The sequence below is a fragment of the Malaya genurostris genome, chromosome 2, assembly GCF_030247185.1.
Source record: "Malaya genurostris strain Urasoe2022 chromosome 2, Malgen_1.1, whole genome shotgun sequence".
Classification (NCBI taxonomy): Eukaryota; Metazoa; Arthropoda; class Insecta; order Diptera; family Culicidae; genus Malaya; species Malaya genurostris.
Window position 1 is genome coordinate 162,305,837 of NC_080571.1, and position 25,889 is coordinate 162,331,725.

Here is a 25,889-nt window from a genome sequence, read left to right on the forward strand (position 1 = left end):
TAAAATTTCTACGCCCTATATGCAACGTTAAGGTCATACAGCTCTCAGTTTGACGGTAAAGTTTCATGATGCAATTACTTCCTTGTATATCAGTTCAAATTGTTTTCAAATTATAATATAAATGGATTTCACAACAGATTTTCATATAAATTTGTGATTTCTCCATTGTTTGACAGACTTTTATCTCGTCACTGGAATCAAATACTAAAAGATAGCTCAGACAGAAAAGTTTAATATTTTATTTCTTACTTATCGTGAAATCTGAATAAATCTGTATTAAATTGAGGAAATCTGTATAAAATCCGTACTCTGTATTAAATCTGTATGAGCATGTAAAAATCTGTATAACACATACAGATAAATCTGTATAAATAGCATCTCTGGTCTGCAGCTTTAGGGCATTTTCAGTAGTGTTCTAGTTCTAGATGCATAATTTATGTCAGTTACAAAATTTTAATCTGGATTTTATAACAAGAAAAATTGGCAGCCCCAGCAGTGTTTCACTCGTGCTTCAAATATACAAAACATAGAACGACATCGTAGACCAGTTTTAAATTTGACAGAAGAACTGGTCGAATAAATAAAAATATAATGACTTGCTGGGGATACGTTTGTTCCAGTTTCTGCTCTATTCTAGATCTTCCATATAGAACTTCTAGTTGCTGAATTTGCTCTTTGAGTTGAGAATAATCTGCAGTTTAACCCGCTGGTGAGGAATTCTGGCAACCATCAGAAGGCTGGCTACATTCCGGCTACTGTCAAAGTTGTCCAAGCGAAATTGCGTCATTATGGTGAAATGTAGCAGAATGCGAAAATCGCGTTTATGATCAATTATTCAAAAACTAGACCGATTTTCGAAAAACCAAAAACACTTAAGTTTTCGAAATCAAATTTATCATAACTAAGTATTCTTAGAATTTTGAAATTTTGCTTTGCCGAGACGTAATTGGTTTGTATATACGGTTACTGTTCCGTTCTACGAGGATGATTTCAGAACTGAAAAGTAGTGTTTGTAGCAGAATTTCACAAAGAATCTGAAAATGCAACTCAAAATTATAAAATATTAGCTAAAACAACCGGAATTGGAAAAAGTTTACATAAACTTTTCCGCATTTTTTTATTGCTTGCACGCTGCTGTTTCGTATTGAGGTGGTGTGAGAAATTCACGGTGGGCACGGTGGCATTATATCGTGAGCAAAAATTACACATAAAATAATGACGCGAATTTATGCAGCATCGGTGTTGTGACGGCCGAGAAGAAAGTGCTCACAACAGCTAAATTGGTTTTAATACTCTTTATTTAACACATTTAATTAATTTCTTCCGCGCCTTGTGCGCGTGGTTTAAAAGCAACATTTCAAGAATATCTTACAGTCTGGTGGACACATTTCAAGTATACAAGGCAAGTAATAGTATGATGATATATGTACAGGTAGCAAGGTTATATAATATTAGGCAGGATATAACACCTCTCCCCTTCGTAAAAAGAAATTCTACATTGCACGGTAAAAAAAAATTACGAATTCAGTCTCTGGGGAGGTTTAATTATACGACCGGACCGCCGAGGTAACGGCAACTTCTCTATCGCTGTAGATCGTCTGATCTCTGTAGTGGAAGAACGCTCCGGACATGGAGCATCATTCGTCTCTGCAGTATCATCGCAAGCAACCACCGGTGTCGTACCAGTAGTCTCGTTTGAGCACGCAGTCACCGGAACAACCGCAGCAGAAGCGTTGGCTCGTAGCGTTCAATGAACTCCTCCGCATCTGGAGTGTCCACCGAATCTCCTTGTAGATTAGCGCCCACACCTACTATGTGATCAATGTGACGCTCCCAGATTCGCCCATCATCCAAACGAACAGCATATCGGAGCTTCCCGACTTTTTCAGCAATCTTACCAAATTTCCACTTGCTATTTGATAAGAAATCACGCACACGAACTCTATCACCGTCGCAGAATTGCCTCACAGCAATGTCAACCTTCCTTGAAGTTTCGTCCTTCGGTAGTAATAAGTCGAGTCTCGATCGAATTTGTCGACCGAACACGAGCATTGACGGTGATTTTCCCGTTGATGGATGAATCATTTTTCGGTATGTAAGAAGAATGTTACACAGTTCCAAGTTTAGTTGAGACCTAGAGCACTTTAATGTCTTCAACTTCTGCTTGATGGTTTGAACGTAACGCTCAACTTGGCCGTTCGTGGCCGGATGGTATGGTGCACCCATTTTGTGTACTATACCATTCATCTTGAAGAATCGCTGAAAAACCTCCGACGTAAATTGCACACCATGGTCTCTCACCAGCACTGACGGAATACCGAATTTACTGAAGATCTCACGACACATATTGACGGTGTTTTCAGCTGTAATGGATCGGCATGTTTGAACTTCCGGCCACTTACTGAACGCGTCGACGTAAATGAAGAAATAAGTATTAATGAATGGACCAGCAAAGTCGACATGAACTCTTTGAAACGGTTTACTAGGTGTTTCCCAGCAATGCAAGTTCATTTTAGCAGGTTCAGCACGTACCGACTGACAGTCGGGGCAGTTTGCAACAATTTCCTCTATACCTCGGTCTAACCCCGGCCACCAGCAGTATCCTCGTGCTAGTGACTTAGTACGGGTTGCCCCGAAATTAGTAGAATGTAATTCTTCCAGAACACGTTTCCGAAGACTAGCAGGCACGTACACTCGAATTCCCCGTATCAAGCATCCTTTTTGCAGGGAGAACTCATTCTGCTCTAATCCAAAACGATCCTTGGATTCCACCAGTTGGCCGTGTTTGATTCCTTGAATCAATTTTTGAACTAGTTGGTCCTCAGCAGTGGCTTGACCCAACTCAGCAGCAGTTAAGGGTAAGGTATCAATTTGGCTCAACTCAATCGCATCTGATTCTTCAATCTCGTTTTCGGGATCGGTTACTGTCAATGGGATTCTTGACATGGCATCGGCATTCGCATGATTGGTTGACTTACGAAATCGAATTTCGTAATCAAAACTTTGCAAGTACGTAGCATAATGTTGCATTCTTAGTGCAGACATGACCGGCAATCCTTTATGCTCTCCGAAGATTTTTGAAATCGCTTGATTATCGGTAAGCAATGTAAACTTCCGTCCGTAAATGTATTGGAAGAATTTCTTCACCCCGAAGATAACAGCATACGCCTCTTTGTCCACTTGCATGTAGTTCTGTTGTACACGATTAAGAGTCTGTGACGCAAATTGAATTGGTCGTTCCGAACCATCAGGATACACATGACTTAGTACAGCTCCTACTCCGTAGGGCGAAGCATCCGTAGCGAGCAACAGTGGTAACTCAGGTGAGTAATGAACAAGGTAACTGTCAGACTGCATCTGATCTTTCACTTTCTTGAAGGAATCTTCGCATTGTTTCGTCCACTTGAAAGGCACATCATTTTTTAGCAAATTGTTCAGCGGATATAGAACCGTACTCAGGTTCTGAAAGAACCGTCCGTAATAATTCACAAATCCCACGAACGATCGAACTTCATCTCTGTTCTTCGGTCTGGGCATCTGTTGAATCGCCTCCACCTTTTTCCGTATTTTGTGGATACCGTCTTTATCGATCAAGTATCCGCAGTATTCAATCTTATCGGCAAAGAACTCGCATTTGTCCTTGTTCACTCGTATTCCGCATCCGTGCAGTCGTCGAAGTACTTCTTCCAATCGACGTAGGTGAACTTCATCATTCTCACCCGTAATTTTAATATCATCCAGGAATACACTCACGCCTTCAATTCCTTGCAATGTGGATTCCATTTGTCGCTGCCAGATAGCTGGAGCCGACGCAACACCGTACATCAAACGGTTTGGCCGGTAAAGGCCACGATGAGTATTTCACGATCCTCCGGAGCAACTTCAAGCTGCAGGTATGCTTGAACAAGATCAATCTTGCTGAACTTTTTCCCACCAGCAAGTGAAGCAAACAACTCATCCATAGTAGGCAAGGGATGTTTGTCTATTACGAGGTTTGGGTTAACGGTATGTTTATAGTCGCCACAAATTCTCACTCTATTGTGCGACTTTTTCACCGGAACGATAGGTGTCGCCCAATTACTAGAATTGACTTTAGTTAGCACACCTTCGGCAATCAGCTTGTCTAATTCATCCTCAACTGATTTAATCATACACTCAAAATAATAATCATATTATAGTTACGTGAAAAGTTATGTGAATATTTTCCACCCCACTTTTCACGTAGGTTTTAATGGACTGGCATTTAAAAGCTGTTTAATGCATAATCCAGTAAAAGTTACGTGTTTTATAGGTAAAATGTAATGCACTGTTCATATTGCATTTATCTATCAGTTCATATCAAATTTAGATACCAGAAAATTACTATTTTATATATTGGATAAAGTCGAAAGGGAGATTTCAGATTTTGATATAAATCTATAAAATGAAAAATGCCATGAAATATAAAACATTTATTTCAGAAAATTGTCATATAATTCCAATGGCTTAAAAAGCAACTAATAACGTCATGGTATCTCAAATCGACAAGCCTCCAGAAATCGTTGTCACTGCCATCTAACCGAAGCCGAAGTCGAGATCCAAGAACTCCCACAACACTACCGATGCAGGTTGAAGTCGCATTACATGGTTCCAGTGTCTCTAGCTTCATACCGACGGTCTGTTTGAAGCATTCGGCAGGAACGGGTAAACTTCCGGACTCACGCAGGCACTCGGTCCAGTTGAACATATGGAAACTTTCATACTAGTATGGTCCGGTCGATGGAGTAAAAAAATTGTAATTAAATAACTTTTCTCACAAATATTTACACTACTTACACTTCGAGGGCCACTGCTTGCCATTTTCAAAATCGAGTTTTTCACACTGAAAATTCACGTAGATTGTTTGACGTTTGGTCAATTCACGTGAACTTTATGTGATGACTCTATTCATTTTAGGGAATGCTCGTATAACATTCATTTTCGTCACGTAAAATATTCAATTTGACATTTGAAACCATTCTACGTGATTTTTCAAGTGAATCGAACGTGAATTTTTATTTGAGTGTATTGAACGGTATCTTCCGTGCCTTCAGAAACACTGGTCGAGCGTTTTTCTTCAAGGGTAGGTTAGCTTGAATATTCGAAATCCTCCCTATAGAGGCATCAAATACTTCCGGGTACTTGTCCAGTAACACCTTCATAGCAGCATCGCGACACGGAGGGGAAGTAGCAGCAATTGTATTTATCACGTTCGAGTTCTGGAAAACTTTGTTCCAATCCACCGGCATCTCTTTCACCCATTCCCGGCCGAGCAAGGGGTGCTTTTCAGAATGCACAACATACAATGGCAAATTCATTGTTTTTCCCCCGTAATTAACACTCGCGTCGAAAATACCGAGTACATTAATACTGGTATAGCAATAGCTAACTAAATTCGTATCACATTTTCGCAACCGCACTCTTGGAAACAATCTTTTCAGATTTTCCGAATTGATAATAGCAACCGGCGAACCCGTATCAACTTCGAATCGAATATTCTTTCCGTTCACTGATAAGTCCAGTAAAAACTTTTTGCAACGCGACGATTCGACCGTACAAACTTCCCTAGTTTTTTCACTCCCGGAACTTTGGCTTTCGCCGCAATTGTCAACATAGTTCGTTTGAACTGCATTTGACTTATTCGTCGAATTCGAATTAGTTTTCACGGTGGCGCACTTCTTTAAGCAAACTTTCGCGAGAAGTCCTTTAATTTTGCAATAGGAACACACAGTTTGTTTGTGTTTACACGTATTCGCGAGGTGAGATTTATCTCCACAACGAAAACAACTCGCAGCAATCGGGCATTGTTTACCCGCAGTTTCATTCGTTTTATTGTTTGTGTATTATTCTTTTCTACCTGTCGGATTATGTACAGCATGTACCTCCTGTCTGGTTGAGCCGCCTTCGATTTTAGCTCCCCCTTTCCGTGATAGTTCCATGCTAACGGCTATGTCACGGGCTGTCGCCAAGGTCAGATCCCGTCTCTCCAGCAACCGGCTTCGAATATCGTTTCGCTTGATTCCGAATACCAGTTGGTTCCGCAATGCCGTTTCCAGATACGCACCGAAATTGCACGTAACAGCTATCCTCCGCAGGGCCACCAAATACTCGTCGATAGTTTCGTTGGCAGAAACAGCGTCTTTGTCGCCTTGACGCCGGCACTTGAATCGAAAATTTTCACTGATTTCGAGTGGCTGAGGGCTGAAGTAATCATCCAACGTCGAAACAATTTGCTGGCACGTTTTCGCTCTTGGGGATTCCGGAGCAACCTTGTCGCAAATGACATCGTAAGTATCGGACCCCATGTAATGTAGCAGAAAGTTTTTTCTCATTTGCTCATCCGCAATTCCGTAGATGTGGAAAGCGGTTTCGAGCCGCTCCACCCACCGCATCCACTTCAACTTACGCTTGTCGCAAAAGATGATGGTGGAACTACCGCAACTGTACCAGCATTTCGGCTGCTGCCCTCGCCAAGAACTTGATCCGAAATCTGCATCCTCGTCGCCAGAACTGTTGTGACGGCCGAGAAGAAAGTGCTCACAACAGTTTTAATGGACTGGCATTTAAAAGCTGTTTAATGCATAATCCAGTAAAAGTTACGTGTTTTATAGGTAAAATGAATTGCACTGTTCATATTGCATTTATCTATCAGTTCATATCAAATTTAGATACCAGAAAATTACTATTTTATATATTGGATAAAGTCGAAAGGGAGATTTCAGATTTTGATATAAATCTATAAAATGAAAAATGCCATGAAATATAAAACATTTATTTCAGAAAATTGTCATATAATTCCAATGGCTTAAAAAGCAACTAATAACGTCGTGGTATCTCAAATCGACAAGCCTCCAGAAATCGTTGTCACTGCCATCTAACCGAAGCCGAAGTCGAGATCCAAGAACTCCCACAACACTACCGATGCAGGTTGAAGTCGCATTACATGGTTCCAGTGTCTCTAGCTTCATACCGACGGTCTGTTTGAAGCATTCGGCAGGAACGGGTAAACTTCCGGACTCACGCAGGCACTCGGTCCAGTTGAACATATGGAAACTTTCATACTAGTATGGTCCGGTCGATGGAGTAAAAAAATTGTAATTAAATAACTTTTCTCACAAATATTTACACTACTTACACTTCGAGGGCCACTGCTCGCCATTTTCAAATCGAGTTTTTCACACTGAAAATTCACGTAGATTGTTTGACGTTTGGTCAATTCACGTGAACTTTATGTGATGACTCTATTCATTTTAGGGAATGCTCGTATAACATTCATTTTCGTCACGTAAAATATTCAATTTGACATTTGAAACCATTCTACGTGATTTTTCAAGTGAATCGAACGTGAATTTTTATTTGAGTGTATTGAACGGTATCTTCCGTGCCTTCAGAAACACTGGTCGAGCGTTTTTCTTCAAGGGTAGGTTAGCTTGAATATTCGAAATCCTCCCTATAGAGGCATCAAATACTTCCGGGTACTTGTTCAGTAACACCTTCAAAGCAGCATCGCGACACGGAGGGGAAGTAGCAGCAATCGTATTTATCACGTTCGAGTTCTGGAAAACTTTGTTCCAATCCACCGGCATCTCTTTCAGCCATTCCCGGCCGAGCAAGGGGTGCTTTTCAGAATGCACAACATACAATGGCAAATTCATTGTTTTTCCCCCGTAATTAACACTCGCGTCGAAAATACCGAGTACATTAATACCGGTATAGCAATAGCTAACTAAATTCGTATCACATTTACGCAACCGCACTCTTGGAAACAATCTTTTCAGATTTTCCGAATTGATAATAGCAACCGGCGAACCCGTATCAACTTCGAATCGAATATTCTTTCCGTTCACTGATAAGTCCAGTAAAAACTTTTTGCAACGCGACGATTCGACCGTACAAACTTCCCTAGTTTTTTCACTCCCGGAACTTTGGCTTTCGCCGCAATTGTCAACATAGTTCGTTTGAACTGCATTTGACTTATTCGTCGAATTCGAATTAGTTTTCACGGTGGCGCACTTCTTTAAGCAAACTTTCGCGAGATGTCCTTTAATTTTGCAATAGGAACACACAGTTTGTTTGTGTTTACACGTATTCGCGAGGTGAGATTTATCTCCACAACGAAAACAACTCGCAGCAATCGGGCATTGTTTACCCGCAGTTTCATTCGTTTTATTGTTTGTGTATTTTTCTTTTCTACCTGTCGGATTATGTACAGCATGTACCTCCTGTCTGGTTGAGCCGCCTTCGATTTCAGCTCCCCCTTTCCGTGATAGTTCCATGCTAACGGCTATGTCACGGGCTGTCGCCAAGGTCAGATCCCGTCTCTCCAGCAACCGGCTTCGAATATCGTTTCGCTTGATTCCGAATACCAGTTGGTTCCGCAATGCCGTTTCCAGATACGCACCGAAATTGCACGTAACAGCTATCCTCCGCAGGGCCACCAAATACTCGTCGATAGTTTCGTTGGCAGAAACAGCGTCTTTGTCGCCTTGACGCCGGCACTTGAATCGAAAATTTTCACTGATTTCGAGTGGCTGAGGGCTGAAGTAATCATCCAACGTCGAAACAATTTGCTGGCACGTTTTCGCTCTTGGGGATTCCGGAGCAACCTTGTCGCAAATGACATCGTAAGTATCGGACCCCATGTAATGTAGCAGAAAGTTTTTTCTCATTTGCTCATCCGCAATTCCGTAGATGTGGAAAGCGGTTTCGAGCCGCTCCACCCACCGCATCCACTTCAACTTACGCTTGTCGCAAAACATGATGGTGGAACTACCGCAACTGTACCAGCATTTCGGCTGCTGCCCTCGCCAAGAACTTGATCCGAAATCTGCATCCTCGTCGCCAGAACTGTTGTGACGGCCGAGAAGAAAGTGCTGTAAAGTGTGTAAAAAAAGTGTAAAAAAAAATTACAAATTCAGTCTCTGGGGATGTTTAATTATACGACCGGACCGCCGAGGTAACGGCAACTTCTCTATCGCTGTAGATCGTCTGATCTCCGTAGTGGAAGAACGCTCCGGACATGGAGCATCATTCGTCTCTGCAGTATCATCGCAAGCAACCACCGGTGTCGTACCAGTAGTCTCGTTTGAGCACGCAGTCACCGGAACAACCGCAGCAGAAGCGTTGGCTCGTAGCGTTCAATGAACTCCTCCGCATCTGGAGTGTCCACCGAATCTCCTTGTAGATTAGCGCCCACACCTACTATGTGATCAATGTGACGCTCCCAGATTCGCCCATCATCCAAACGAACAGCATATCGGAGCTTCCCGACTTTTTCAGCAATCTTACCAAATTTCCACTTGCTATTTGATAAGAAATCACGTACACGAACTCTATCACCGTCGCAGAATTGCCTCACAGCAATGTCAACCTTCCTTGAAGTTTCGTCCTTCGGTAGTAATAAGTCGAGTCTCGATCGAATTTGTCGACCGAACACGAGCATTGACGGTGATTTTCCCGTTGATGGATGAATCATTTTTCGGTATGTAAGAAGAATGTTACACAGTTCCAAGTTTAGTTGAGACCTAGAGCACTTTAATGTCTTCAACTTCTGCTTGATGGTTTGAACGTAACGCTCAACTTGGCCGTTCGTGGCCGGATGGTATGGTGCACCCATTTTGTGTACTATACCATTCATCTTGAGGAATCGCTGAAAAACCTCCGACGTAAATTGCACACCATGGTCTCTCACCAGCACTGACGGAATACCGAATTTACTGAAGATCTCACGACACATATTGACGGTGTTTTCAGCTGTAATGGATCGGCATGTTTGAACTTCCGGCCACTTACTGAACGCGTCGACGTAAATGAAGAAATAAGTATTAATGAATGGACCAGCAAAGTCGACATGAACTCTTTGAAACGGTTTACTAGGTGTTTCCCAGCAATGCAAGTTCATTTTAGCAGGTTCAGCACGTACCGACTGACAGTCGGGGCAGTTTGCAACAATTTCCTCTATACCTCGGTCTAACCCCGGCCACCAGCAGTATCCTCGTGCTAGTGACTTAGTACGGGTTGCCCCGAAATTAGTAGAATGTAATTCTTCCAGAACACGTTTCCGAAGACTAGCAGGCACGTACACTCGAATTCCCCGTATCAAGCATCCTTTTTGCAGGGAGAACTCATTCTGCTCTAATCCAAAACGATCCTTGGATTCCACCAGTTGGCCGTGTTTGATTCCTTGAATCAATTTTTGAACTAGTTGGTCCTCAGCAGTGGCTTGACCCAACTCAGCAGCAGTTAAGGGTAAGGTATCAATTTGGCTCAACTCAATCGCATCTGATTCTTCAATCTCGTTTTCGGGATCGGTTACTGTCAATGGGATTCTTGACATGGCATCGGCATTCGCATGATTGGTTGACTTACGAAATCGAATTTCGTAATCAAAACTTTGCAAGTACGTAGCATAATGTTGCATTCTTAGTGCAGACATGACCGGCAATCCTTTATGCTCTCCGAAGATTTTTGAAATCGCTTGATTATCGGTAAGCAATGTAAACTTCCGTCCGTAAATGTATTGGAAGAATTTCTTCACCCCGAAGATAACAGCATACGCCTCTTTGTCCACTTGCATGTAGTTCTGTTGTACACGATTAAGAGTCTGTGACGCAAATTGAATTGGTCGTTCCGAACCATCAGGATACACATGACTTAGTACAGCTCCTACTCCGTAGGGCGAAGCATCCGTAGCGAGCAACAGTGGTAACTCAGGTGAGTAATGAACAAGGTAACTGTCAGACTGCATCTGATCTTTCACTTTCTTGAAGGAATCTTCGCATTGTTTCGTCCACTTGAAAGGCACATCATTTTTTAGCAAATTGTTCAGCGGATATAGAACCGTACTCAGGTTCTGAAAGAACCGTCCGTAATAATTCACAAATCCCACGAACGATCGAACTTCATCTCTGTTCTTCGGTCTGGGCATCTGTTGAATCGCCTCCACCTTTTTCCGTATTTTGTGGATACCGTCTTTATCGATCAAGTATCCGCAGTATTCAATCTTATCGGCAAAGAACTCGCATTTGTCCTTGTTCACTCGTATTCCGCATCCGTGCAGTCGTCGAAGTACTTCTTCCAATCGACGTAGGTGAACTTCATCATTCTCACCCGTAATTTTAATATCATCCAGGAATACACTCACGCCTTCAATTCCTTGCAATGTGGATTCCATTTGTCGCTGCCAGATAGCTGGAGCCGACGCAACACCGTACATCAAACGTTTTGGCCGGTAAAGGCCACGATGAGTATTTCACGATCCTCCGGAGCAACTTCAAGCTGCAGGTATGCTTGAACAAGATCAATCTTGCTGAACTTTTTCCCACCAGCAAGTGAAGCAAACAACTCATCCATAGTAGGCAAGGGATGTTTGTCTATTACGAGGTTTGGGTTAACGGTATGTTTATAGTCGCCACAAATTCTCACTCTATTGTGCGACTTTTTCACCGGAACGATAGGTGTCGCCCAATTACTAGAATTGACTTTAGTTAGCACACCTTCGGCAATCAGCTTGTCTAATTCATCCTCAACTGATTTAATCATACACTCAAAATAATAATCATATTATAGTTACGTGAAAAGTTATGTGAATATTTTCCACCCCACTTTTCACGTAGGTTTTAATGGACTGGCATTTAAAAGCTGTTTAATGCATAATCCAGTAAAAGTTACGTGTTTTATAGGTAAAATGTAATGCACTGTTCATATTGCATTTATCTATCAGTTCATATCAAATTTAGATACCAGAAAATTACTATTTTATATATTGGATAAAGTCGAAAGGGAGATTTCAGATTTTGATATAAATCTATAAAATGAAAAATGCCATGAAATATAAAACATTTATTTCAGAAAATTGTCATATAATTCCAATGGCTTAAAAAGCAACTAATAACGTCATGGTATCTCAAATCGACAAGCCTCCAGAAATCGTTGTCACTGCCATCTAACCGAAGCCGAAGTCGAGATCCAAGAACTCCCACAACACTACCGATGCAGGTTGAAGTCGCATTACATGGTTCCAGTGTCTCTAGCTTCATACCGACGGTCTGTTTGAAGCATTCGGCAGGAACGGGTAAACTTCCGGACTCACGCAGGCACTCGGTCCAGTTGAACATATGGAAACTTTCATACTAGTATGGTCCGGTCGATGGAGTAAAAAAATTGTAATTAAATAACTTTTCTCACAAATATTTACACTACTTACACTTCGAGGGCCACTGCTTGCCATTTTCAAAATCGAGTTTTTCACACTGAAAATTCACGTAGATTGTTTGACGTTTGGTCAATTCACGTGAACTTTATGTGATGACTCTATTCATTTTAGGGAATGCTCGTATAACATTCATTTTCGTCACGTAAAATATTCAATTTGACATTTGAAACCATTCTACGTGATTTTTCAAGTGAATCGAACGTGAATTTTTATTTGAGTGTATTGAACGGTATCTTCCGTGCCTTCAGAAACACTGGTCGAGCGTTTTTCTTCAAGGGTAGGTTAGCTTGAATATTCGAAATCCTCCCTATAGAGGCATCAAATACTTCCGGGTACTTGTCCAGTAACACCTTCATAGCAGCATCGCGACACGGAGGGGAAGTAGCAGCAATTGTATTTATCACGTTCGAGTTCTGGAAAACTTTGTTCCAATCCACCGGCATCTCTTTCACCCATTCCCGGCCGAGCAAGGGGTGCTTTTCAGAATGCACAACATACAATGGCAAATTCATTGTTTTTCCCCCGTAATTAACACTCGCGTCGAAAATACCGAGTACATTAATACTGGTATAGCAATAGCTAACTAAATTCGTATCACATTTACGCAACCGCACTCTTGGAAACAATCTTTTCAGATTTTCCGAATTGATAATAGCAACCGGCGAACCCGTATCAACTTCGAATCGAATATTCTTTCCGTTCACTGATAAGTCCAGTAAAAACTTTTTGCAACGCGACGATTCGACCGTACAAACTTCCCTAGTTTTTTCACTCCCGGAACTTTGGCTTTCGCCGCAATTGTCAACATAGTTCGTTTGAACTGCATTTGACTTATTCGTCGAATTCGAATTAGTTTTCACGGTGGCGCACTTCTTTAAGCAAACTTTCGCGAGAAGTCCTTTAATTTTGCAATAGGAACACACAGTTTGTTTGTGTTTACACGTATTCGCGAGGTGAGATTTATCTCCACAACGAAAACAACTCGCAGCAATCGGGCATTGTTTACCCGCAGTTTCATTCGTTTTATTGTTTGTGTATTTTTCTTTTCTACCTGTCGGATTATGTACAGCATGTACCTCCTGTCTGGTTGAGCCGCCTTCGATTTCAGCTCCCCCTTTCCGTGATAGTTCCATGCTAACGGCTATGTCACGGGCTGTCGCCAAGGTCAGATCCCGTCTCTCCAGCAACCGGCTTCGAATATCGTTTCGCTTGATTCCGAATACCAGTTGGTTCCGCAATGCCGTTTCCAGATACGCACCGAAATTGCACGTAACAGCTATCCTCCGCAGGGCCACCAAATACTCGTCGATAGTTTCGTTGGCAGAAACAGCGTCTTTGTCGCCTTGACGCCGGCACTTGAATCGAAAATTTTCACTGATTTCGAGTGGCTGAGGGCTGAAGTAATCATCCAACGTCGAAACAATTTGCTGGCACGTTTTCGCTCTTGGGGATTCCGGAGCAACCTTGTCGCAAATGACATCGTAAGTATCGGACCCCATGTAATGTAGCAGAAAGTTTTTTCTCATTTGCTCATCCGCAATTCCGTAGATGTGGAAAGCGGTTTCGAGCCGCTCCACCCACCGCATCCACTTCAACTTACGCTTGTCGCAAAAGATGATGGTGGAACTACCGCAACTGTACCAGCATTTCGGCTGCTGCCCTCGCCAAGAACTTGATCCGAAATCTGCATCCTCGTCGCCAGAACTGTTGTGACGGCCGAGAAGAAAGTGCTCACAACAGCTAAATTGGTTTTAATACTCTTTATTTAACACATTTGATTAATTTCTTCCGCGCCTTGTGCGCGTGGTTTGATAGCAACATTTCAAGAATATCTTACAGTCTGGTGGACACATTTCAAGTATACAAGGCAAGTAATAGTATGATGATATATGTACAGGTAGCAAGGTTATATAATATTAGGCAGGATATAACAATTGGGTTTGGTGTTGAAATAAAAACGAGTTGAATACAATAAAATGGGTATCGTTTATTTTCTAGGTAACTGTCATTTATAATGCTAATAATGTCCAATTCTGTTGAGTTCAATGCATTGATGTTGCTGAAGCGATAAAGCTTGGCTGTGTAATATCGTATAACGGGTATTATTTTAGACTGTAGCAATTTTTATAGTAAAACTATAACTTCATCATTGACAAGCTACTGAATGAAATGAATGCAAGCCAAGTATAATCGTTCATTAACCTGTGATACAAATAATGTGATAAAAATTGAGAGTCAGCTTCCAACCAGTCAGCATGGAAAACTTATTGGAATTCATTGGTTTTTCAATTATTATGAATAAATACTTTTATGTAAATACTTTTACGTAAATTCTATCTCATCGGCGGGAAGAGCTTGGTGAACTACTGGCAAAGATATCGCAAATACTTGAATGATTTCTTGTCTTCAATCGTTCTTTTGAAGAAGAATCCATGCTTGCAACTAAGCTCAGGCATATACATGGTTAGCAAGTTATTCAATACATATACATATAACTTCATGTTAGTCATTCATAATTACTAATGATTTATAGCTCTAGTATAAGAGTAATCACTAACAATAACGATTGAATTAGCATATATTCAAAGTGTGAAGGATTCAAAAATCCATTACGTCCAGTCTTTTTTACAAGCCAATATAACGAGAGGTAAACCCACTGCGCTCAATCATTGAAAAAAGTTCTTGTTTCTATGTGTCCGTTTTTCTTGGTATGCTTTGTGCGACGGTTTGTTCAACTGAAGCAGATAAAATTTTGCGCGCATTTTATGACGCTACATTTCACCTTATCTCGCCGTTTATTTTCCTCAACCTTTTATTTCTTTTTTTTTTATTCGATTTCATCTGATTTTCGTCAATCCCGCATGTACATACAAAGATGAATCTTGAGACGAAGCAAATAAGATTGATATATGAGTATGTTTGGTAGTGAGAAAGCAATGTTATTGACAATAACATTTTCCATGATTAGCATATATATAGGGCAATAATTAATTACCTTTTATATGTAATTTTTATTGAAAAAATAAAACCAAAACGCAAAAAATGTAGAACCGATTCATAACAGTTCTGCCAATATTGTATGGCAAGAATCCGACAAAAAGAGGCGCGTTAGGCGAAATTCTCTGCCGGAAACGGTTGTTGCAATGTTGCCAGACTCTTGTTTTCCCAGCGATGCCAGGTTGCAAGATCTGACAAAAGTCTGATTTTGCTCGCTAAGCCAGTCACACTAATACCAAATAAAAATTATAATACGGAGTACTCCGACAATTTTTCAAGGACACATTTTGCATCGTGCGGTACATTGTCATGATACACTGTCAGAGTGACAATGTACTTTAACGAATTTCTTATAAAACTAGCAACACTGAAGGGTAAGAACAAGTTCACTATAGTTACTGTTTATTATAGTGAAAAATATGTAAACACAAGCGAAGTCAGAATAACTATAATCTTAACCGAGGTATTGTAAAACTGGAGAGATGAAGGTAAAAGAATCGCGCGCAGCCAAATGCTCTACAAACAAGTTAATTCAATGATCAGCAAAACGAACAGAGTGTTTGTTGATCTAGAGATGAAGGAACAGGAACTGATTTAACAAGTGAACGCCGTCAAAAAACGTACTACTGATGATGATGGGCCAACAGGCGTTGTTAGCGAGGAATTGGTACGAATCGATGAACTGATGTCGGTTATAAGAAAAGTAAGGTTTAAAAAAAACATTTTAAATTATGATAAACAATCTCGTATGTTTTTTAGCAGATTCTAGATGATTCCCGGTTAGCACAAATTTCAAAAATCCTTCGTCAAAATTGACAACGATCACGATGGCATATCAAAGTGGAAGATGTTTGCAACTGATTTGAGTGTTTCCTCTGGCGATGGTCAAACAAGTAAAAGAAACGGTACGAAGCTCGGTTCATTATTAAGTCAGTATATTTATTAAAGTGAGGTGCTGAATAAAAATACATTCCATCAACTGCATCATTACTATTTATTTACAATGCTAACCGAAAGCTTTCCTCAGCTAATTTCTAATGCTTACAGCAACTAATAAAACAAAGATAAGTACATTGAAATATTATTTCAATTAGTCGTATATATATATATATATATATATATATATATATATATATATATATATATATATATATATATATATATATATATATATATATATATATATATATATATATATATATATATATATATATATATATATATATATATATATATATATATATATATATATATATATATATATATATATATATATATATATATATATATATATATATATATATATATATATATATATATATATATATATATATATATATATATATATATATATATATATATATATATATATATATATATATATATATATATATATATATATATATATATATATATATATATATATATATATATATATATATATATATATATATATATATATATATATATATATATATATATTTATAAATCTAATCTCTCACGGTGCAAGCAAAACGGTTCACGAAATTAACCATCAGTTGAATCGAAATAAGCTGATCAATCGAATCGATTCATTTTGATGAGCTGATCGGTTCGGAGCTGCTCACCAATATGAGCTGTTTCGCAAACCTATATATATATATATATATATATATATATATATATATATATATATATATATATATATATATATATATATATATATATATATATATATATATATATATACATATATATATATATATATATATATATATATATATATATATACATATATATATATATATATATATATATATATATATATATATATATATATATATATATATATATATATATATATATATATATATATATATATATATATATATATATATATATATATATATATATATATATATAGGTTTGCGAAACAGCTCATATTGGTGAGCAGCTCCGAACCGATCAGCTCACCAAAATGAATCGATTCGATTGATCAGCTTATTTCGATTCAACTGATGGTTAATTTCGTGAACCGTTTTGCTTGCACCGTGAGAGATTAGATTTATTACTGATAATGTCTCATTAAATCCGTTAAAAAAGGATAGATACAGATATGAAAAAAATAACGAAACTTGATGCTAACATTTCTTCTTGTTTAGAACTTGCCCTTCAAGAGCCGAAGATCCGTTCAGCTCGTAGCTTATTCCCACCTCACAATGCGGCGAACTGGGTAGCAAATGAGTGAGTTGGTGAGCTGCGGTTCTTTTAAAAAGATCTGTGAGCTGTCAGTTCTCTTTTGTGATTCGATTAATTGGAACAGCTCAGGAGCGAATTGCCCATCTCTAATAGACGCCGTGTATTTGTTTACAGTTCAAGAGTTCATTATTTGAATTCAAAAATTGTAAGTCGCCTCACACTAAACAGATTTATACAAATATCGCTCCTTGATACTGGAAACGAATACAGGGCTTTTAGTTCTTTTCACTGTGGAACACGTTTTTATCAGGCACTTTTTCGTCATTTTTCAACATTTAATATGCAGTTACGAAACAAAACAAGAGCACGGCAGCTGTCAAAGATCAACTTGATTCATCGGCAGTTTATTTGTGTCGTCATCGTGTTTGGCCTAATAAGGTTTAGCCCTGTATGAATTCCAGCATCAACCCACATTATCAGATCCGAATGGATTCCGAATCAATTCCGAATCGGCGAGAAATTTTCATTCGGAATTTCATGTGGAAATCATAATGAATTCCGAATCAATTCCAACCCACATTATCGAAATGACGGAATGAGCAATGAATTCTTACTCGACTGCATGATTTTTTAGTGCTCGATCGGTTCAGTGCTAGAATTTTCGCCTGAGTTGGCTGCTCGATCAACCTAATTGACAGTGACATTATAAATGTCATTGAATATTCGCTCATTTTATGAATGTGTTAGTGTAAATTTAAGCGACTTAAGCCATTTCACTACATCTAGCTAGAGGAATGGATGATGCTGACTAAAGTAGGCCGTTTTGTTAATTTCCAACGAATTTCAATAGTTTATGTTGGGATTCTAAGAAGAACTGGTTATTTACTAGTTCTGTATATCCGAAAAACATGAAGATTTAAATTTGTATATTCAGTTATATAATGTTTTCGTTTAAAAATAAACTGAAAATCAGCACGAAAACGTGCAAAATCAGAAAAGAAGAAGAAGAAAACGAATTGACAATTCAGTCCGCATCTTCTCACTCAATTCCGAATGATTTCCGAATCAACCGGTTGTAGGCGAACCGGTTCATTCGGAATCGGTTGTTGCACTGGAGTTGGAATTGCCCACATTATCGAAATGACGGAATGCGTAATGAATTCTTACTCGACTGCATGATTTTTCAGTGCTCGATCGGTTCAGTGCTAGAATTTTCGCCTGAGTTGGCAGCTCGATCAACCTGATTGACAGTGACATTATAAATGTCATTGAATATTCGCTCATTTTATGAATGTGTTAGTGTGAAATTTAAGCGACTTAAGCCATTTCACTACACTCCAGCTAGAGGAATGGATGATGCTGACTAAGGTAGGCCGTTTTGTTAATTTCCAGCGAATTTCAATAGTTTATATTGGGATTCTAAGAAGAACTGCTTATTTACTAGTTCTGTATATCCGAAAAACATGTAGTTTTAAATTTGTATATTCAGTTATATAATGTTTTCGTTTAAAAATAAACTGAAAATCAGCACGAAAACGTGCAAAATCAGGAAAGAAGAAGAAGAAGACGAATTGACAATTCAGTCCGCATCTTCTCACTTAATTCCGAATGATTTCCGAATCAACCGGTTGTAGGCGAACCGGTTCATTCGGTATCGGTTGTTGCACTGGAGTTGGAATTGATTCGGAATTCATTATGATTTCCACATGAAATTCCGAATGAAAATTTCTCGCCGATTCGGAATTGATTCGGAATCCATTCGGAATCCATTCGGATCTGATAATGTGGGTGAGTGAAAAGAACTAAAAGCCCGGAATCCGAATCGGCGAGAAATTTTCATTCGGAATTCCATGTGGAAATCATGTGGAATTCCGGCAATTGGCAATCTAACGCAAAGAAGCTCTTCTCTGGACGGCCAATAAACAAAACGTCTCAAGACACGTGCCAACATTTGAATTGTGTGGGAAATATATTTCGATACTGTTACACCTGATATACGAAATAAAGTACCCAATGCTTCATACGAAATATTTTGCTTGAGCTTGGCCAGAGACAAAATTACGCGATCAGTTGCATGCATTTTAAATTTTCTGGGATACAAATTATCTTCTAAAGTTTTAACTGCCAAACATATCTCTTCTAATTGTTCAAGTGTCGAAATTCCGGTCCAAATGTTAGTCTCAAAGTCTGTTTGCAGGAGATCGGAAAGAATCAAGCTGTTATCTTTTTGAACATTCTTTACAGTTTCTTGAACTATGTGACCGTAATAATTGTCTACTTGCACATCGACGTCAGCAGTTGCTTCTTCAGCGGGTGAAATAACAATTTCGTTGGTTTCACACGATGAATTTTTTATTATGGTCATTTTCAGATTATTCTCGGTATCATGAGAGCTACTCTGGGGTGGTGAGTTAGTGATTTTTGACGTGGACAAATCCTCCACACTGTTGTCATCGCATAAAGAAAGGTCAGAACATTCAACACTATTTATTCCGTACATCGTTGTAGCAGAGGATTTATTGATAGGAATTGCTGTTTTTTTCAAAACTCGTCCCCCTAGAATTAGGTTTCGCGATACAAAGGATTTGATATAAAAAGAAAATAAAGTTACGTTGAACAAAATCCGATTTCCGAAAGTGCTTACTGCAAACACGTGAGTTTTTCGTTGGCATTACGGAGCATTGCAAAGCTTTTGTCCATGATTTAAAAAGTGAATTATTTTTTATTGGAAATTTATGTAAAGAAATTCCTTTGCATGCTCTCGAAGAACAACCCATAACGTAACATACTCGATTCGTAGTAAGACGAGTTCTATAGTACACACAGTAGTTGTGATCCCATAAATGTGAAGGCGGTACTTTAGCACGTTGAAATCGTTTGGGATATTTGACAAGTTTTTTCATATGTTTTGATGGGATAGCGCTTGGTTTTAGGTATCTCCTCGTAACTAAAACATTATATTAGAAATATACATTTCATCATTATTGCAAATACTTGCATTACCTTTAACGTAATCGTTGACAGTAAAATGCCGCAAACAAATTTTAAGCTTAGTTGTAACATGTTCTCCAATTTCTAATGTTTGCAACCATCTATTCAAAATAGCCTTCCGTGATGGAAACTTTCGCAATTTCTTACTATTTTTTGTTTCGCATCGAAAAACACAGCAAGCTCCTTCTATATCTACCTTCGGACCACTCTGTGGAATTCTTAATGACGGAATAGCATCATCTTTCAATTCAATACGATTATCTGAAATGCAACATACATTATCACAACACTTGTATCTCACAAATAATAAAATTATTACGAATATAAAAATCTTTAACAGTGAAATGACGCCTGCAAATTTTTTCTGTTCTACATTCAGATAAATTCAAAAACTTTTTCACTTCTCTGAACACGCTGTAACCGGTTGACGGGACGTTATAGAAATTAGCTCTGGATTTATTTTCCTTCGAGCGGCATCCAGGAACTATGCATTTCATCATTATTGTGAACTAAAACTGGAGCCACGAATTCTACAAGATGAAAACTTAAATTCGTATTCGTTTTGATACCTGATAGTAGAAAACTATTTTTCTTATATTAAACTTTTAGGTTTCGTCAAGATATCTTTTTAGAATAATTGTAATAAATAATTTTTATCATTGTTTACAAATTTTCAATACGTTTTGACACACGAAATCGAAAACATCATCCTTTCACTCACGTGCCCTCTACATATGAAATCCAACGTTAGATCGCCCATTGAAATCAAGATTACTGCAGGGTGGTAGAAAAAGTGTTGTCAGTATCGTCGGTAACAATGTAGCATGATATTAGATATATTATTTTTCGGGTCATCTTTTCAAAATTAATTATTTCAATAGGATTAAGGTTCAATTTTTTTTAAATCCTGTCAATGCGGAAAGTATACGAGTACATTTAACAATCACTGGATGATACAAAGAGAAAGCCTGAAATCACGAAGTGTGATATGGACGAGAATATTGATTATGTTGGTTGAGAGTAGCACCGAATCTTTGGATACTTCTGTATGTTATTATTTTTCTCAAATAGAATATGTTGAATACTTTAGTTAATAAAGCTGCAAAAATTAATTACCCAAAATTGAGTGTTTTAGAAAAATTTTATTAAACTGTTTCAACTAAAAGCGGCCCCTGCACGAGTCATTAAAAATGTCATTAGTAAAAAAAATCATTTTAATGAACGTGTAGTGGTGCACTAATGACGAAATTTCTAACAAATTTGAATTACGTCATTAGTTAGTCATCATTTAAAATGGCATTTTTAATGCTCGTGTAAGGGCCGCTAAACGTTTTCTTCAAAACAAACATCTGATCAAAATGAATCCAGAGCTATATTTTTGACCGATATAACATTTGTCTAAGTGTTTTCAAATGATAAATAATTGCATGTTTTAAGGGGAGAAAGTTTTCAGAATGAATAATTATCTCTTCTGGCAACAGTGATCGCGAGGCATTTATTATTTACAGCAGGGAGCAACCGGAATAAGAAGAGAAATATTTTTCTGGAAAAAGAAGCCAGTTGTCTGGTCCTGTCCTAGGTCTGAGCTATCTTTTAGTATTTGATTCCAGTGACGAGATAAAAGTCCTTCAATTGATACGGAAATCTGTTGTGAAATCCATTTATATTATAATTTGAAAACAATTTGAACTGATATTCAAGGAAGTAATTGCATCATGAAACTTTACCGTCAAACTGAGAGCTGTATCCCGCATAGCGTTTTGGCTACCAGGGCAGCCGTGGCCACCAGACGACTACCAAAATTGATTCAGTGACGGTTGTCAAATCCAATTTGACAAAACAAAGTCGCCTGTATCTAAGTTAGCCGAGCGTTTTCATCTTCTCGCCTTCGCTGAAAGTGTCAAAGATTTCAATGTGAAATATCCTGGTGGATACGTTTGTATCGTTTGAGTTGTATATCTGGCAGCGGTGAGGCAGTCGGTCACCAGAATGTCTGCCAGCCATATTTTTCCAGCTGGTAGCGTTTAGCCAGCCATCTGGCAGCCATGCGTATGCGGGATGACCCGACTTGACGTTGCATATTGGGTGTAGAAGTTAGAGATGGGAAACTTATCGATAATATCGATATTGCCACGATATCGACGACATCGATAATTCAGAGCATTGTCGAAAAATATCGATATTCGATATTGCAACCATGGAGTTAAGTAAAATTATAATTTCTTATTATTACTTCGCTCGTGTAGTTTTTATCTAATATTAGATATTTAGGCTATGTTCAAAAATACGTTAATAAAGTCTTACCTAAAACAAAGACATCATATTAACTAGATATCCAGCTCTCACATTTCAGGAACAAATAATTGGCAACATCGTTCTTAGCGAGCATGGTACCATCAGGCGAGTTCGCATTGAATCTCATACATAGAAGCGAAGACAAGACCTGACAACTGGGGGGGCTGCTTTTGTTCCAAAATGGACCAGTTTCTAATTGGCTGATTTTGATGTTGCTACCCGCACATTATGAAAAGAAAAATATTTTGCAGGGTACGCGAGCAATGATGCCAAGTGTGAAGAAAATCAGAAACGAGTTTATTAAAATGTATAATTTTAGCACACCAATGAAAATTTTCAGAGAATGTTTAACTTTTTTCAATCTCATTTGTAATAAATGTATATAGTAACAGCACTGTGTAATTGAAATCAGCATCAAGCCGTTTTTCTTTTTAGTGAATTAAAGTGTAATCAAAAAAGATTTGTTAAATTAGTGTAAACTCAAAAGTTTGTTTAGTTTTACGAGAAGAATGAACTGTTGTGTTCCACACTGTGATTGCACTAAGTATTTCTATCCAAACTTGACTTTTTCCGGTTTCCAAAAGATCCGATAACACGTCAACAATGGACTAGATTTTGCGTTCAACATGAGATATTTCGTGTTTTGTCATCAAAGCACAATTAATTGTTTTTAAGCATTGATATAAAATAAAAAATGCACCAAAACATTTTTCATGTTTATTTCAATTCAAAACTCGTGTCTAAAAATCTAAATTAAGTAAATATTTTTTTCTTATCATAAAATTATTAAAAAGTCTGTAAATATGGCTACACTGTAGCCGATACGTTGGTATTTATCCCACAGGGCGAAAATGACGATAAGGATGATTCAGAAGGAAGAATAAGTAGTCCTGCACGCAACTCTTGTAAAGGGCGAACAGTACTTAATGTTAAGTATTTTGTTGGCAGCGTGTATGGTAAGTATTGAGCAAGCACCAGAGAAAACAGATATTTTCTCTTATTGGGAAAATTATAAGCGGCCCTTACACGATCATTAGAAGTGTCATTACTAAAAAGTAATGGCACTTTTAATGATCGTGTAAGGTCTACGAGTTCAGTAATGACACAAGTAATGATGGAATTCCGGATTTTCCATCATTACCAACATTATTTCTTCTTCTTATTTTTTTGTGGAAGTGCTGAATATCTTTAGAACTATACGCGCAAAAATGACAAAGTGTAGATTTAAATTGTTAATATTTCATTAACCTTAACGTTTCAACGGCAAATCAAATTTATTTTCAGCTAAACGAAAATAAAAATATTGCTATTGCTATTGCTGGAGTAGTTACAAATACTCATCATTAATAATGAACGTGTAATGCTAAAAAGCAGGCATGGCAAAAACACGGATCCGTTCTGCACGGTACTCACCATCACTCATGAGCACACCACCAGGAGTATTGAATGCTACGCTTCGTGCCCGTGTTGAAAAACACACACCGAACGCAGTAGAAAAAGCACCCGTACCGGTGGTCGTGTAATTGCCAAGCAACGGTGTTTGGATTTTCGGGCAGCACTGAAGTCGAGTGTTCCTGACTTCGGCAAACACCGAAGCCGAGTGTTTCCGATTTTGCCATATACGTTGCTTGCACTATAAGCACCTATAGCGCCACGGTATGACGAAAAATGCGTTTGAATGATTAATTCTTTTTTCATCAATACGCGTCTGATTGAATTCAATTGATTGACAATATAACCAAAGCATGGGTGCTCTTCGGTGCCTTCGCGAAATTGAAAACACTCAGCTCCGGTGTTTAACGAAACTAAAAACACGCAGTTTCGGTGTATGCCGAAGCTTGAAACACCAGCGCCGAAAATAAAACAGCGCCACAAGCACCGTGGCTTCGGATATTGCGTTTCGTGTTTCTCTTTGTGCACTGGCACGCAATGGCATTCTCAATACACGCGGTGGCGGTGGTTATATGAAGCACGCAGTGCAGTGCAGTGTTTGGACATGCCTGCTAAAAAGTAATGATGTACAGTAATGCAGTAATGACGAGCGTTTGAGCAGAAGTGTCATTACTTAGTAATGACACTTTTAATGATCGTGTAAGCACAGACTAACAGACAGGACACTCAAATTAGATTCTTCAATCATTTTAACGGTCATTTCGAATATTCCTTTATTTGGGACAGTACTCACATGTGTCATGATGGCGCCACGTTACCCTATCAAAAACATCCTGTCTGTCATATAGACTGTGTTTATTTTTTTCATTTACCAACAGAATTGCCATTTATACAGAATTACCTGTAATGTATTGATTTGTATACGTCCATACGAATTTCATGCAGGATACAGATTTAATACATATTGCCAACACTATATACATAATTGTGTCTACTTCTCATCCTCCAACACAATACAAAATCGAACCCGTTTTGTTACAATATTTACTTGCATCTGGTCTGCCGCCGGGTGAAAACTACCAACACAATAAAAAATAGTCTAGATAAACAACGTTGAGTCAAATAAATGGTTACCTTCCAACATCGCGAAAAAGTCAAATATATTATCAACGTAATCCAATAATTTTCGCGACTTGTCGTGACGTTCCTTACATGAAACTTCTTTATTATTTCAATAAGTCCATTGGAGTTCCAATTTAAATGTTAGAATTAATTATGTTAGACTGTTTTCTCATCCATGAGTTCAACCAATAGCCAGCTATATTATATTAAATAAAAGTGATGAACTGATACAAACAAACCTGAAATAGTTATAAGATCATGTACAAAATAAATGTATTTTTTTAATGTAATTTATAATAGCAATTTGCTTGATAAAAACAGTGTTTAGATTAACTAATGAATACCAACATACTAATATGATATTCGAAATGTATTAGGTTTAAAGTACTACGTATTGTGAATGCCACGGCGAAGAAAAACTTATGTATAATATACATGCCTATGAAATAAACGTAGGTATTTATGAAAAAAAATCCAATAATTTATTGTGACGATTCATTTTCAAATATTTCGATGAAATCAGGCATCCCTGCAAGCAGCTGATCGGTGTTGACAAACGAGGGGAAACCAACTAGTAAAAAAACTTTTACATAACACAAGGGGTGTACAGATAGTAAATAGTTCGCGCAGTACAATATAGATGGAACTAGTGCATCACGAAAAATTATTTTTATAAGAATTT

The 25,889-nt window shown here is 38.2% G+C and overlaps 1 long non-coding RNA gene across 2 annotated transcripts; it reads right to left on the reverse strand.

The window, feature by feature from the left end:
- Positions 1–19,303: 19,303 nt before the first annotated feature.
- LOC131431986 (uncharacterized) lies at positions 19,304–21,138 on the reverse strand. 2 transcript variants are annotated; one of them, XR_009229768.1, is made up of 4 exons: positions 20,968–21,138; positions 20,718–20,913; positions 20,411–20,659; positions 19,304–20,354 (listed from the first exon to the last, which is right to left on the reverse strand). It is a non-coding gene; the product is annotated as an uncharacterized LOC131431986 (long non-coding RNA). The 2 variants fall into 2 exon arrangements; XR_009229767.1 differs by having other exon boundaries at positions 20,718–21,136.
- Positions 21,139–25,889: the final 4,751 nt, after the last annotated feature.